Here is a 12,914-nt window from a genome sequence, read left to right on the forward strand (position 1 = left end):
GATTGGAGTGAGGCCTAAGAGGGTTTTGTAAATAAGCATCAACCAGTGGGTCTTGCGAGAGGTATACAGAGATGACCAGTTAACAGAGGAGTATAGAGCGCAGTGATGTGTCCTATAAGAAGCATTGGTGGCAAATCTGATGGCTGAATGGTAAAGAACATCTAGCCACTCGAGAGCACCCTTACCTGCCAATCTATAAATTACGTCTCCGCAATCTAGCATGGGTTGGATGCTCATCTGAATCAGGGTTAGTTTGGCAGCTGGGGTGAAAGAGGAGCGATTACGATAGTAGAAACCAAGTCTAGATTTAACCTTAGCCTGCAGCTTTGATATGTGCTGAGAGAAGGACAGTGTACTGTCTAGCCATACTCCCAAGTACTTGTATGAGGTGACTAAAATACTGACAATACTGACAAAATACATATACTTACCAGCTCACGTTACAGACAGAAGCGTGCTACATAGCAGACTAATCCGAACTCATCTCTCAGCATGTCCAGCCCATCCATTAGCTCAGCCAATCATGGCTAGCGGGAAGGTTCCTGTCTTTTTCCGTGGCTAAACCAACTAGGCTCATAATTTAACAATTTTATTCGTATTTACAGATGGCATACAAGTTTGTTAATAAGGCACATGAAAGTTCACATGTTCCAGAAGGCATTTCTGCCAGATATTACATTCAAATGGCTCTCCTGTGAAGTAGTGACGCGCGACATATGCCTAGTTTCCTGAAACGAGTCACATTTACAGTCCGATCTCATCAACATCGGCAGAGGCATCAACATCAAGCTCAGCACCAGGAACTTTCACCTTCTAAAATCTTAATAAAATCTACTAAATATTTGACTTCATGATGAGCAAAAAAATATACTGGAGCTAGCCATAAACGTGATCCGTGCATGTATTGTTTTCATAGTTAGTGTGTTTACGAGTAGGCTACAACTTCTACTGTAGTTTTCTCTGTATTGTGGCGGCTTAGTTGATTGTTCATGCAAGGCTTGAAGTCTAAATTGGAGAAAAGGAGGTATTAGTAAGGAGGGGATGGTGTGGGTGACTGATTGGGGTGGGTATTGTGTGTGAAGGTTAGTATGCATGATCTATTGACATGAGGGCGGTGGGTGGATATAGTACGTTGTTTGAGTGTGTATTGTTGGGGACAAAGTAGTAAAATGTTGGCTAATCACTGACTACTGTGACCTACAGACTAATCCTGCTGATGATGACGATGACCTTGACACCAGCTTTAGTAGTACAGAGCCTGTAGACTCATTGGATGAAAGCTTTCAGCCTGGAATAAGCTCAAAACATTGAAATGTTTCCCCTTAAACCACTCGAGTGTTGCTTTAGCAGTGTACTCAGGGTCATTGTCCTGCTGGAAGGTGAACCTCTGTCCCAGTCTCAAATCTCTGGAAGACTGAAACAGGTGTCCCTCAATAATTTCCCTGTATTTACCACCATCCATCATTTCTTCAATTCTGACCAGTTTCCCAGTCCCTGCCGATGAAAAACATGGTGTTCTCGGGGTGATGAGAGGTGTTGGGTTTGCGCCAGACATTTTCCTTGATGGCCAAAAAGCTCAATTGTAGTCTCATCTGACCAGAGTACCTTCTTCCATTTGTTTGGGGAGTCTCCCATATGCCTTTTGGCGAACATCAAACGTGTTTGCTTATTTTTTCTTTAAGCAATGGCTTTTTTCTGGCCACTCTTCCTTAAAGCCCAGCTCTGTGGAGTGTACGGCTTAAAGTGGTCCTATGGACAGATACTCCAATCTCTGCTATGGATATTTATAGCTCCTTCAGGGTTATCTATATTTTTTTATAACCCAACCCTAATCTGTACTTCTCCACAACTTTGTCCCTGACCTGTTTGAGAGCTTCTTGGTCTTCATGGTGCCCTTTGATTGGTGGTGCCCCTTGCTTAGTGGTGTTGCAGACTCTGGGGCATTTCAGAACAGGTGTATATATACTGAGATCATGTGACACTTAGATTGCACACAGGTGGACTTTATTTAACTAATTATGTGACTTCTGAAGGTAATTCGTTGCACCAGATCTTATTTAGGGGCTTCACAGTAAAGGGGGTGAATGCGTATGCACCCACCACTTTTCCGTTATTTATGTATTAGAATTTTTTGAAACAAGTCATTTTTTTCATTTCACTTCACCAATTTGGACTATTTTGTGTATGTCCATTACATGAAATCCAAATAAAAATCAATTTAAATTACAGGTTGTAATGCAACAAAATAGGAAAAACGCCAAGGGGGATGAATAGTTTTGCAAGACACTGTACAGTAGAAGAAAAACATACTACTAACGCTTATAATAAATATTACAGTTCTACAAAGGAAATACTTGCATATGGTGTGTTTGCGTGGTGCAGTGAGGTGTTCGGAGTCACTTTGATACAAGGGGCGTTTGTTGTTATGGGACCTTTCACATCTCCTCTTGAGTCATCAACTTCTGCCGCCGCTGCTTGCTGGTCTCGCAATTCTTTTTCTCACCTTCTCAACTCCTCTTCAGGGTATTCCAGCTCAAATAAATAGGGCTGTATGTTCCTATGTAAAATAACATACCAAAAAAAAAATTGTCCAGCTCTTCTTGGAAAGAAGAATCATCAGAAGCAGCAATTGTAGCTAATGATCTAGCAGTCTCGGAAGAATGGCTCCCGGCTATAGTCTTTACAAAGCCAGGGACAATTATTCTGCCTAGATATCCTTCAATGTCCTGGCTGATAGGAACAATGGCTCTATTGAACAAGGACAACCATATCTACTCGCGTGATCGTGCAATCGGTGAAACACAAAGGCCACAATAATTGCTACAAAACATGACTTCATTAATGTTTTGATCAGACAGCAGGCTAAATCAACCAATGACGTCATTGGTTGAACTCTCCCGGCGCTAAAATAAAAAAAATATTAAAAAATACAGCTATTGTGCATAATTATGTCTGAAACACCCTCTCATCACTCAGAATTATGTAGGGAGACTGGGAAAACACACCAAATAGTGTCTATTGGTGAAGTTTCCCTTTAAGGAGATAAATTAACCTTTCGCCTCTTACACTCTCTCTCATCTCCATCACCCTCCTTCTCTCCTCCAATCCCTCTCTGTTATCCTAATATAGCAAGGCTCAAGGGAAGGCATCGAGGCGTGTACGTTAAGTCTGTTAAATTTATGGATTAGGCTCGTGGTGGCGGATGCATTTTATATCTAGTTTAAGCTATAGGCTTTAGGATGTATGGATGCCTTGGTGTGATGTGGCAATAGTGTATGGGTGTGTGTGCATCCATTTCAATTCAGGCATTCATCTATACATTGATGAGCCAAACTGTCACGCTATAGTACAGGTTGAATGAGAATTAAATTAAATAATTATCCAAAATAAGTTAACATCATAGGCTGTGGATGCCCTCGAAAATAATGTGATTTACCTCCAACAAAAGAGACATGATTAGCAGTGAGTGTTTCTCTCTCTCTCAATTCAATGTTCTATTTCAATTCAATTTCAATGTAAGGGCTTTATTGGCATGGGAAACATATGTTAACATTGCCAAAGCAAGTGAAGTAAATAGTAAACAAAAGTGAAATAAATAATAGAAATTAACAGTAAACATTACACTCAGAAGTTCCAAAAGAATAAAGACATTTCAAATGTCATATTTTGTCTATAGTTAAAGTACAAATGGGAAAATAAATTAACATAAATATAGGTTGTATTAACAATGGTGTTTGTCCTTCACTGGTTGCCCTTTTCTTGTGGCAACAGGTCACAAATCTTGCTGCTGTGATGGCACACTGTGGTATTTCACCCAGTAGAGTAAGGGAGTTTATCAAATTGGGTTTGTTTTCGATTCCTTTGTGGATCTGTGTAACCTGAGGGAAATATGTGTCTCTATTATGGTCATACATTTGGCTGGAGGTTAGGAAGTGCAGCTCAGTTTCCACCTAATTTTGTGGGCAGTGTGCACATAGCCTGTCTTCTCTTGAGAGCCAGGTCTGCCTACGACGGCCTTTCTCAATAGCAAGGCTGTGCTCACTGAGTGTGTACATAGTCAAATATTTCCTTAAATTTGGGTCAGTCACAGTAGTCAGGTATTCTGCCACTGTGTACTCTCTGTTTTGGGCCAAATAGTATTCTAGTTTGCAATTTTTTTGTTAATTCTTTCCAATGTGTCAAGTAATTCTCTTTTTGTTTTCTCATCATTTGGTTGGTTCTAATTGTGTTGCTGTCCTGGGGCTCTGTGGGGTCGTTTGTGTTTGTGAACAGAGCCCCAGGAACAGCTTGCTTAGGGGACTCTTCTCCAAGTTCATCTCTCTGTAGGTGGGCTTTGTTATGGAAGGTTCTCTCTCTATCTCCCGCCCTCTCTCTCTCCCCCTCCCCCCTATGTCTCTCTCTTTCTTTTTCTCTCTCTGCCTATTTCTCTCTCTGTATTTGCTGTATCACCAGACAGAAAAACAAACAGCCACACCACCTCCCCAAAATGAATCATTCACCAGTTTTCCCCTTATCCCAAAGGTGAAGGTATATTGACAGTCTCACCTGAATGCACTGCCATACCCCCAAAATACCTTTATCTGTTTCCACTCCTCCCTCCTCTGCAATCTCTCCTTCTTCTCTCTCCTATCTCCTGTCTGCCCCCTCCTCTCTCCTTCCTTCACTGGGGGGACAGAGGACAGGAGAGGGCTCAGGCTATAAGTATGATGGAGATGGAGCGAGCGATAGGTAGATAGACATAGGACACCTGTAGAATGACCAGCCCAAGCTCCAGTGTATTACGTGCTAGCCACACGTTTCTACAATGGTGGAATTACTTGATGGCAAGTTGATGTATTTACATGGCAATTACTAGTCCATTAGGGGCAATGCGAGTGCCTGTTAAAATCATATCAATAGGCTCACGACATGGAAGGGTGTTGTGGATGTGGCTGAGAATGATCTAAACCATGAGATACTGCTCCAAACATCGCAGGTTTAATGCTAGGCATTTCCATTTTTGAATGTTTTAACCCTAGCCCAAAACTTAACCCTAACCACTCGGAATGAATGCCTAAACATAACCCTCAATGTTAGTTTCGGTTTGATGACTAAATGACAGCACTGTCATTGCACAGTTTGACTGACAGCTGACAGGACGAGTTGACATGTCGTATTTGGTTCGACACGGGGACTCGTATTTGGCTGTTTAGAACTTCGAAATGGGTGATAGTAATTCTGGAAGTTGTGTTGAGAAGGACACAGGACAAACACAAGGCTTCCATCAGGACCTATAGGGCTCTGTGTTTATATAATTATATTATGGGCCATTTTGCAATAGATATCTCTGTATTTCTGTACATTGCATATTCCTGTCTAGCAGAGAAGAACAGAACAGTCAGCAAACAGACTTTTAGCTAGAACAGCTAGTGGCAAGTGTAGAAGAGAGGGTGATAGAGTACACAAGAGGGTGATAGTGTACACAAGAAGGTGGTGCATTATTTAGGTCAGGTCAGAGAGAAAGGAATTACAGTACTCTGTAATCAGTCCAACAGCCAAATGTCACCTGCATCTGAACTCAGGCCATTCTCTGGGAGAAATCCCAGCCATACTGACAAAACTATTCTCTCTCTCTCTCTCTCTCTCTCTCTCTCTCTCTCTCTCTCTCTCTCTCTCTCTCTCTCTCTCTCTCTCTCTCTCTCTCTCTCTCTCTCTCTCTCTTTCGCTCTCATTCATATATATATATATATACACTGCTCAAAAAATAAAGGGAACACTTCAACAACACAATGTAACTCCAAGTCAATCACACTTCTGTGAAATCATACTGTCCACTTAGGAAGCAACACTGATTGACAATACATTTCACATGCTGTTGTGCAAATGGAATAGACAACAGGTGAAAGTTATAGGCAATTAGAAAGACACCCCCAATAAAGGACTGGTTTTGCAGGTGGTGACCACAGACTACTTCTCAGTTCCTATGCTTCCTGGCTGATGTTTTGGTCACTTTTGAATGCTGCCGGTGCTTTCACTCTAGTGGTAGCATGAGACGGAGTCTACAACCCACACAAGTGGCTCAGGTAGTGCAGCTCATCCAGGATGGCACATCAATGCGAGCTGTGGCAAGAAGGTTTGCTGTGTCTGTCAGCGTAGTGTCCAGAGCATGGATGCGCTACCAGGAGACAGGCCAGTACATCAGGAGACGTGGAGGAGGCCGTAGGAGGGTAACAACCCAGCAGCAGGACTGCTACCTCCGCCTTTGTGCAAGGAGGAGCAGGAGGAGCACTGCCAGAGCCCTGCAAAATGACCTCCAGCAGGCCACAAATGTGCATGTGTCTGCTCAAACGGTCAGAAACAGAATCCATGAGGGTGGTACGAGGGCCCGACGTCCACAGGTGGGGGTTGTGCTTACAGCCCAACACCGTGCAGGACGTTTGGCATTTGCCAGAGAACACCAAGATTGGCAAATTCGCCACTGGCGCCCTGTGCTCTTCACAGATTAAAGCAGGTTCACACTGAGCACATGTGACAGACGTGACAGAGTCTGGAGACGCCGTGGAGAACGTTCTGCTGCCTGCAACATCCTCCAGCATGACCGGTTTGGCGGTGGGTCAGTCATGGTGTGGGGTGGCATTTCTTTCGGGGGCCGCACAGCCCTCCATGTGCTCGCCAGAGGTAGCCTGACTGCCATTAGGTACCGAGATGAGATCCTCAGACCCCTTGTGAGACCATATGCTGGTGCGGTTGGCCCTGGGTTCCTCCTAATGCAAGACAACGTTAGACCTCATGTGGCTGGAGTGTGTCAGCAGTTCCTGCAAGAGGAAGGCATTGATGCTATGGACTGGCCCGCCCGTTCCCCAGACCTGAATCCAATTGAGCACATCTGGGACATCATGTCTCGCTCTATCCACCAACGCCACGTTGCACCACAGACTGTCCTGGAGTTGGCGGATGCTTTAGTCCAGGTCTGGGAGGAGATCCCTCAGGAGACCATCTGCCACCTCATCAGGAGCATGCCCAGGCGTTGTAGGGAGGTCATACAGGCACGTGGAGGCCACACACACTACTGAGCCTCATTTTGACTTGTTTTAAGGACATTACATCAAAGTTGGATCAGCCTGTAGTGTGGTTTTCCACTTTAATTTTGAGGGTGACTCCAAATCCAGACCTCCATGGGTTGATAAATTTGATTTCCATTGATAATTTTTGTGTGATTTTGTTGTCAGCACATTCAACTTTGTAAAGAAAAAAGTATTTAGTAAGATTATTTCATTCATTCAGATCTAGGATGTGTTATTTTAGTGTTCCCTTTATTTTTTTTAGCAGTGTATATAAAATACCTGCCACAATTTGACGGGTGAAAGGAGGGATAAGACTTCCACACACACACAGACACACACAGACACACACAGACACACAGACAGACACACAGACAGACACACAGAGAGAGACTGCACACACTCCCACTCAGCCTCAAGGGCTATTTCCTGGTTTCTCTCCTCCTATACTTTCATCTGGGCCTCGACCAGACAGCAGCTTCTGGTTTCTCTCCTCCTACACCTTCATCTGGGCCTCCACCAGACAGCAGGTCCTTGGGGAGGCCAGGAGAGAACAGGTCTGGTGTTCAGGGTGTGTGTGTGTGTGTGTGTGTGTGTGTGTGTGTGTGTGTGTGTGTGTGTGTGTGTGTGTGTGTGTGTGTGTGTGTGTGTGTGTGTGTGTGTGTGTTCCGTGAGCCAGCCTTGTGGAGCAGATAAAAGAGCAGAGGGTGACTAGAAAGTCATTGTTCTGTCTGTGAAATGTCATGTGTGCGTGGTTGTCGAGTGTCTAGAGTTGTCGATTCTCAACATCATCCTACAGTGTACAGTGAACCTAATGACTCTCTCAGAGGAGAAGTGTGGAGCACACTCACACACACACCACCCACAGTAACTTTTAGTAGGTCAACCCCCAGGGTAGTTTTTACTTTTCTCAGGTAAGGAAATGCAACAAGGTCTCATCCAATTTTCGAAAAATCTTCACCTCATTACTAAAGAAAAAATCTAAAGAAAGACAAATAAATCTGTAATTAATGGAAATATCGTATTTAATTGAGGACTAAAATAGAAATCATGTCTCTTATCTTTTTCAGGAAAGAGTACAAGCAGAGAAGAAATATAAATAGCAGGAAAAAAGTCAATTACAAAGCATCATTCCCTTACTTCTCTACCTTTTCTCTCCCTATCTCTCTGATACCAGCCCTTGTTCTAAGAACACCTGGAATCCCATGACGGCTCAGACTTTCCAGCTACCTGCCAGCAGTTCCTTATAATCATAGAATTCCGTAGTGCTCCAAACAATTTGCCTGCTTTGTTCCTAGAACTCCTGGAATTCCGTGGTGGCCTGAACAGTCAGCCCTGGCATTTGTCAGCTTTGTGCGCCTGTCTCTTCCAATCAGTTGTTTGCCTGAGGGCTGAGGCACACTAGTGATCTAATAAAGTAATAAGTCTTCATATCAAACATGCTTTAGGGGGACACTTGAGAGACAGAGAAAGAAACACACAGACAGACAGAGAAGAGAGAGAGAGAGAGAGAGAGAGAGAGAGAGAGAGAGAGAGAGAGAGAGAGAGAGAGAGAGAGAGAGAGAGAGAGAGAGAGAGAGAGAGAGAGAGAAAGAGTGAGTGAGAGAGAGAGAGAGAGAGAGAGAGAGAGAGAGAGAGAGAGAGAGAGAGAGAGAGAGAGAGAGAGAGAAAGAGAGAGAGAGAGAAAGAGAGAGAGAGAGACACTTTGGTTAGAACATTGATCCATCTCCTTTTGTCTTTCGGGGTCTCTAGCCACTCAAGGGATGTTCATTTTATCATAGTGCTGTGGGCTTGGGAAACCTGAGGTATGTGTATGGCCTGCGGGTAAGATCACACAGGGCAGGTATCAGAGCCAGATGGGGGCCAGGGGGCTAGTCGGTAGTGTCTGTTAGCCCACATAGACATACTAGAGCAAGTTAGCGTTAGATAGCATAGCACTAGCTAAAGGTACTGAATGTGACAGGGATACCCACATGAAAAAATACTACAGTTTACTATAGAATTATGTAGTAAACTATAGTATACTGTAGAATACTATACTACACACTGTAGTATCGCTCAATCATGTATATTACTTAATATAGAATGTTGAAGACTACAGTTCAGCGTTCAACACCATAGTGCCCTCAAAGCTGATCACTAAGCTAAGGACCCTGGGACTAAACACCTCCCTCTGCAATTGGATCCTGGACTTCTTGACGGGCGGCCCCCAGGTGGTAAGGGTAGGTAACAACACATCTGCCACGCTGATCCTCAACACGGGGGCCCCTTCAGGGGTGCGTGCTCAGTCCCCTCCTGCACTCCCTGTTCACCCATGACTGCATGGCCAAGCACGACTCCAAAACCATCATGAAGTTTGCCGACGACACAACAGTGGTAGGCCTGATCACAGACATCGATGAGACAGCCTATAGGGAGGAGGTCAGAGACCTGGCCGTGTGGTGCCAGGATATCAACATCTCCCTCAACGTGATCAAGACAAAGGAGACGATTGTTGACTACAGGAAAAAAAAAGAGGACTGAGCACGGCCCCATTCTCATCGACGGGGCTGTAGTGGAACAGGTTGAGAGCTTCAAGTTCCTTGGTGTCCACATCACCAACAAACTATCATGGTCCAAAGACACCAAGACAGTCATGAAAAAGCCTATTCCCCCTCAGGAGACTGAAAAGATTTGGCATGGGTCCTCAGATCCTCAAAAAGTTCTACAGCTGCACCATCGAGAGCATCCTGAATGGTTGCATCACCGCCTGGTATAGCAACTGCTCGACCTCCGACCACAAGGCACTACAGAGGGTAGTGCGTACGGCCCAGTACATCATTGGGGCCAAGCTTCCTGCCATCCAGGACCACTATACCAGGCGGTGTCAGAGGAAGGCCCTAAGAATTGTCAAAGACTCCAGCCACCCTAGTCATAGACTGTTCTCTCTGCTACCGCAAGGCAAGAGGTACCGGAGCGCCAAGTCTAGGTCCAAAAGGCTTCTTAACAGCTTCTACCCCCAAGTCATAAGACTCCTGAACAGCTAATCATGGCTACCGGACTATTTGCATTGTCCCCCCAACCCCACCCCCTCTTTTACTACTCTGTTTATTATCTATGCATAGTCACTTTAACTCTACCCACATGTACATATTACCTCAATTACCTCGACTAACCGGTGCCCCCACACATTGACTCTGTACCGGCACCCCCTGTATAACGCCTCCCTACTGTTATTTTATTTTACTGCTGCTCTTTAATGATTATTTTTTACTTATCTATTTTTTACTTACCACTTATTTTTCTTAAAACTGCATTGTTGGTTAAGGGCTTGTAAGTAAGCATTTCATTGTAAGGTCATGGGCGGCGCTCAATTGGCCCAGCGTCATCCAGGGTAGGGGAGGGAATGGCCGGCAGGGATGTAGCTCAGTTGATAGAGCATGGCGTTTGCAACGCCAGGGTTGTGGGTTCGATTCCCACGGGGGGCCAGTAAAAAAAAATATGTATTCACTAACTGTAAGTCGCTCTGGATAAGAGCGTCTGCTAAATGACGTAAATGTAATGTCTACACCTGTTGTATTTGGCGCATGTGGCAAATAAAATATTATTTGATTTGATTTGACTATAAAACACTGTAGTAAATACAACAGTAATGTCTGCAAAAATACTACAGTTTGCAAAAATACTTCACTTTTTTACTATAGTAAATACTACAGTATTTAATTTGCATACAGTGCCTTCAGAAAGTATTCAGTACCCTTGATACCTTTCCACATTTTGTTGTGTTACAGCCTGAATTTAAAATAGATTACATTTAGATTATGTGTCACTGGCCTACACACAATACCCCATAATGTCAACGTGGAATTATGTTTTTAGACATGTTTAGAAATTAATAAAAAATGAAAAGCTGAAATGTTTTGAGTCAATAAGTATTCAACCCCTTTGTTATGACAAGCCTATATAAGTTAAGTAGTAAAATTGTGTCACATAATAAGTTGCATGGATAATGTTTAACATGATTTTTGAAATACTACCTCATCTCTGTACCCTACATGTAAGGTCCCTCAGTCGAGCAGTGAATTTCAAATACAGATTCGACCACAAAGACCAGGGAGGTTTTCCAATGTCTCGCAAAGAAGAACACCTATTGGTAGATGGGTTAAAAAAAAAAAATCTGTGAATATCCCTTTGAGTATGGTGGATTTTTTATTATCACTTTGGATGGTGTATCAATACACCCAGTCAAAACAAAGATACAGGCATACTTCGTAACTTAGTTGCCGGAGAGGAAGGAAATCGCTCAGTGATTTCACCATGAGGCCAATGGTGACTTTAAAACAGCTACAGAGTTTAATGGCTGTGATAGGAGAAAACAGAGGACGGATCAACAACATTGTAGTTCCTGCACAATACTAACCTAAATGACAGCGTGAAAAGAAGGAAGCCTGTACAGATTAAACAAATATTCCAAAACATGCATCCTGTTTGAAATAAGGCACTAAAATAAAACTGGCCAAAAAATTGGCTAAGAAATATACTTTATGTCCTGAATACATTTACATTTAAGTCATTTAGCAGACGCTCTTATCCAGAGCGACTTACAAATTGGATACAAAGTGTTATGTTTGGGGCAAATCCAACACAACACATCACTGAGTACCACTCTTCATATTTTCAAGCATGATGGTGGCTGCATCATGTTTTGGGTATTATTGTCATCGGCAAGGGATATTTTTAGGATAAAAATAAACAGAATAAAGCTAAGCACAGGCAAAATCCTAGATGAAAACCTGGTTCAGTCTGCTTTCAAACAGACACTATGAGACAAATTCACCTTTCAGCAGGACAATAACCTAAAACACAAGGCCAGATATTCACTGGAGTTGCTTACCAAGATAACATCGGCATGCTTACCAAGACAACATCGGCATGAAAATCTATGGTAAGACTTGAAAATGGCTGTCCAGCAATGGTCAACAACCAACTTGACAAAGCTTGATTAATTTTTGTAAGAATAATGTGCAAATATTGTACAATCCAGGTGTGCAATGCTCTTAGAGACTTACCCAGAAAGACTCACACCTGTAATCACTTCCAGAGGTGATTCTAACATGTATTGACCCAGGGGTTTCAATACTTATTTAAATGAGATATTTCTGCATTTCATTTTTCTATAAATTAGCAAACATTTCTAAAAACATGTTTTCACTTTGTCATTATGGGGTATTGTGTGTAGATGGGTGAGAAACAATATATGTAATCCATTTTGAATTCAGGCTGTAACACAACAAAATGTGAAATAAATCATGGGGTATGAATACTTTCTGAAGGCACAGTATACCCTGCCCATTCCCCTCCCCCTGTCCCATTTTGTGCCACGCATAAGTGAAAAACCTACATGCTAAGTATAGACCATATTGTGTTTCATACAGGTTATAGAAAAGAGCACAATATCTGAACTATCCATTCAGATCCCAGTCCTACCTACCTACAGGTTATGGAAATTGTGCTCTTTTAGTATTTCTCCAGTAGGTTTCCTCAAGGAGAAAGCCTCCACTTCTATGTCAAAGATAATAAAACAAAAACACTACAGTAAGTACTACAATATTCTACAATGCCCAAAAACACTACATTGAATACTACTGTAAAGTACGCAAATACACTACAGTGAATGCTAAAGTATATAAATATAGTAATACTACAGTATTTAGACCATAGTATAATATATACTTTTTTATATGGGTATATAAAAAGGCAATTACATATATGTGATAGCAAACCCAGTAGGATTATCTTCCATCGCTCCTATAAGGATGACATGCACACACAATCACTTCTCCAAGCCTGACATATATGGTGCACCAACATGTACAGCAGTCATCCACGGCTAAT

At 42.8% G+C, this 12,914-nt stretch overlaps 1 non-coding gene across 1 annotated transcript; it reads left to right on the plus strand.

The window, feature by feature from the left end:
* Positions 1-12,520: 12,520 nt before the first annotated feature.
* Positions 12,521-12,577, plus strand: LOC121586999. The gene has a single exon (XR_006004010.1). It is a non-coding gene; the product is annotated as a U7 small nuclear RNA (small nuclear RNA).
* Positions 12,578-12,914: the final 337 nt, after the last annotated feature.

This window comes from Coregonus clupeaformis, chromosome 17 (genome assembly GCF_020615455.1).
Source record: "Coregonus clupeaformis isolate EN_2021a chromosome 17, ASM2061545v1, whole genome shotgun sequence".
Lineage (NCBI taxonomy): Eukaryota > Metazoa > Chordata > Actinopteri > Salmoniformes > Salmonidae > Coregonus > Coregonus clupeaformis.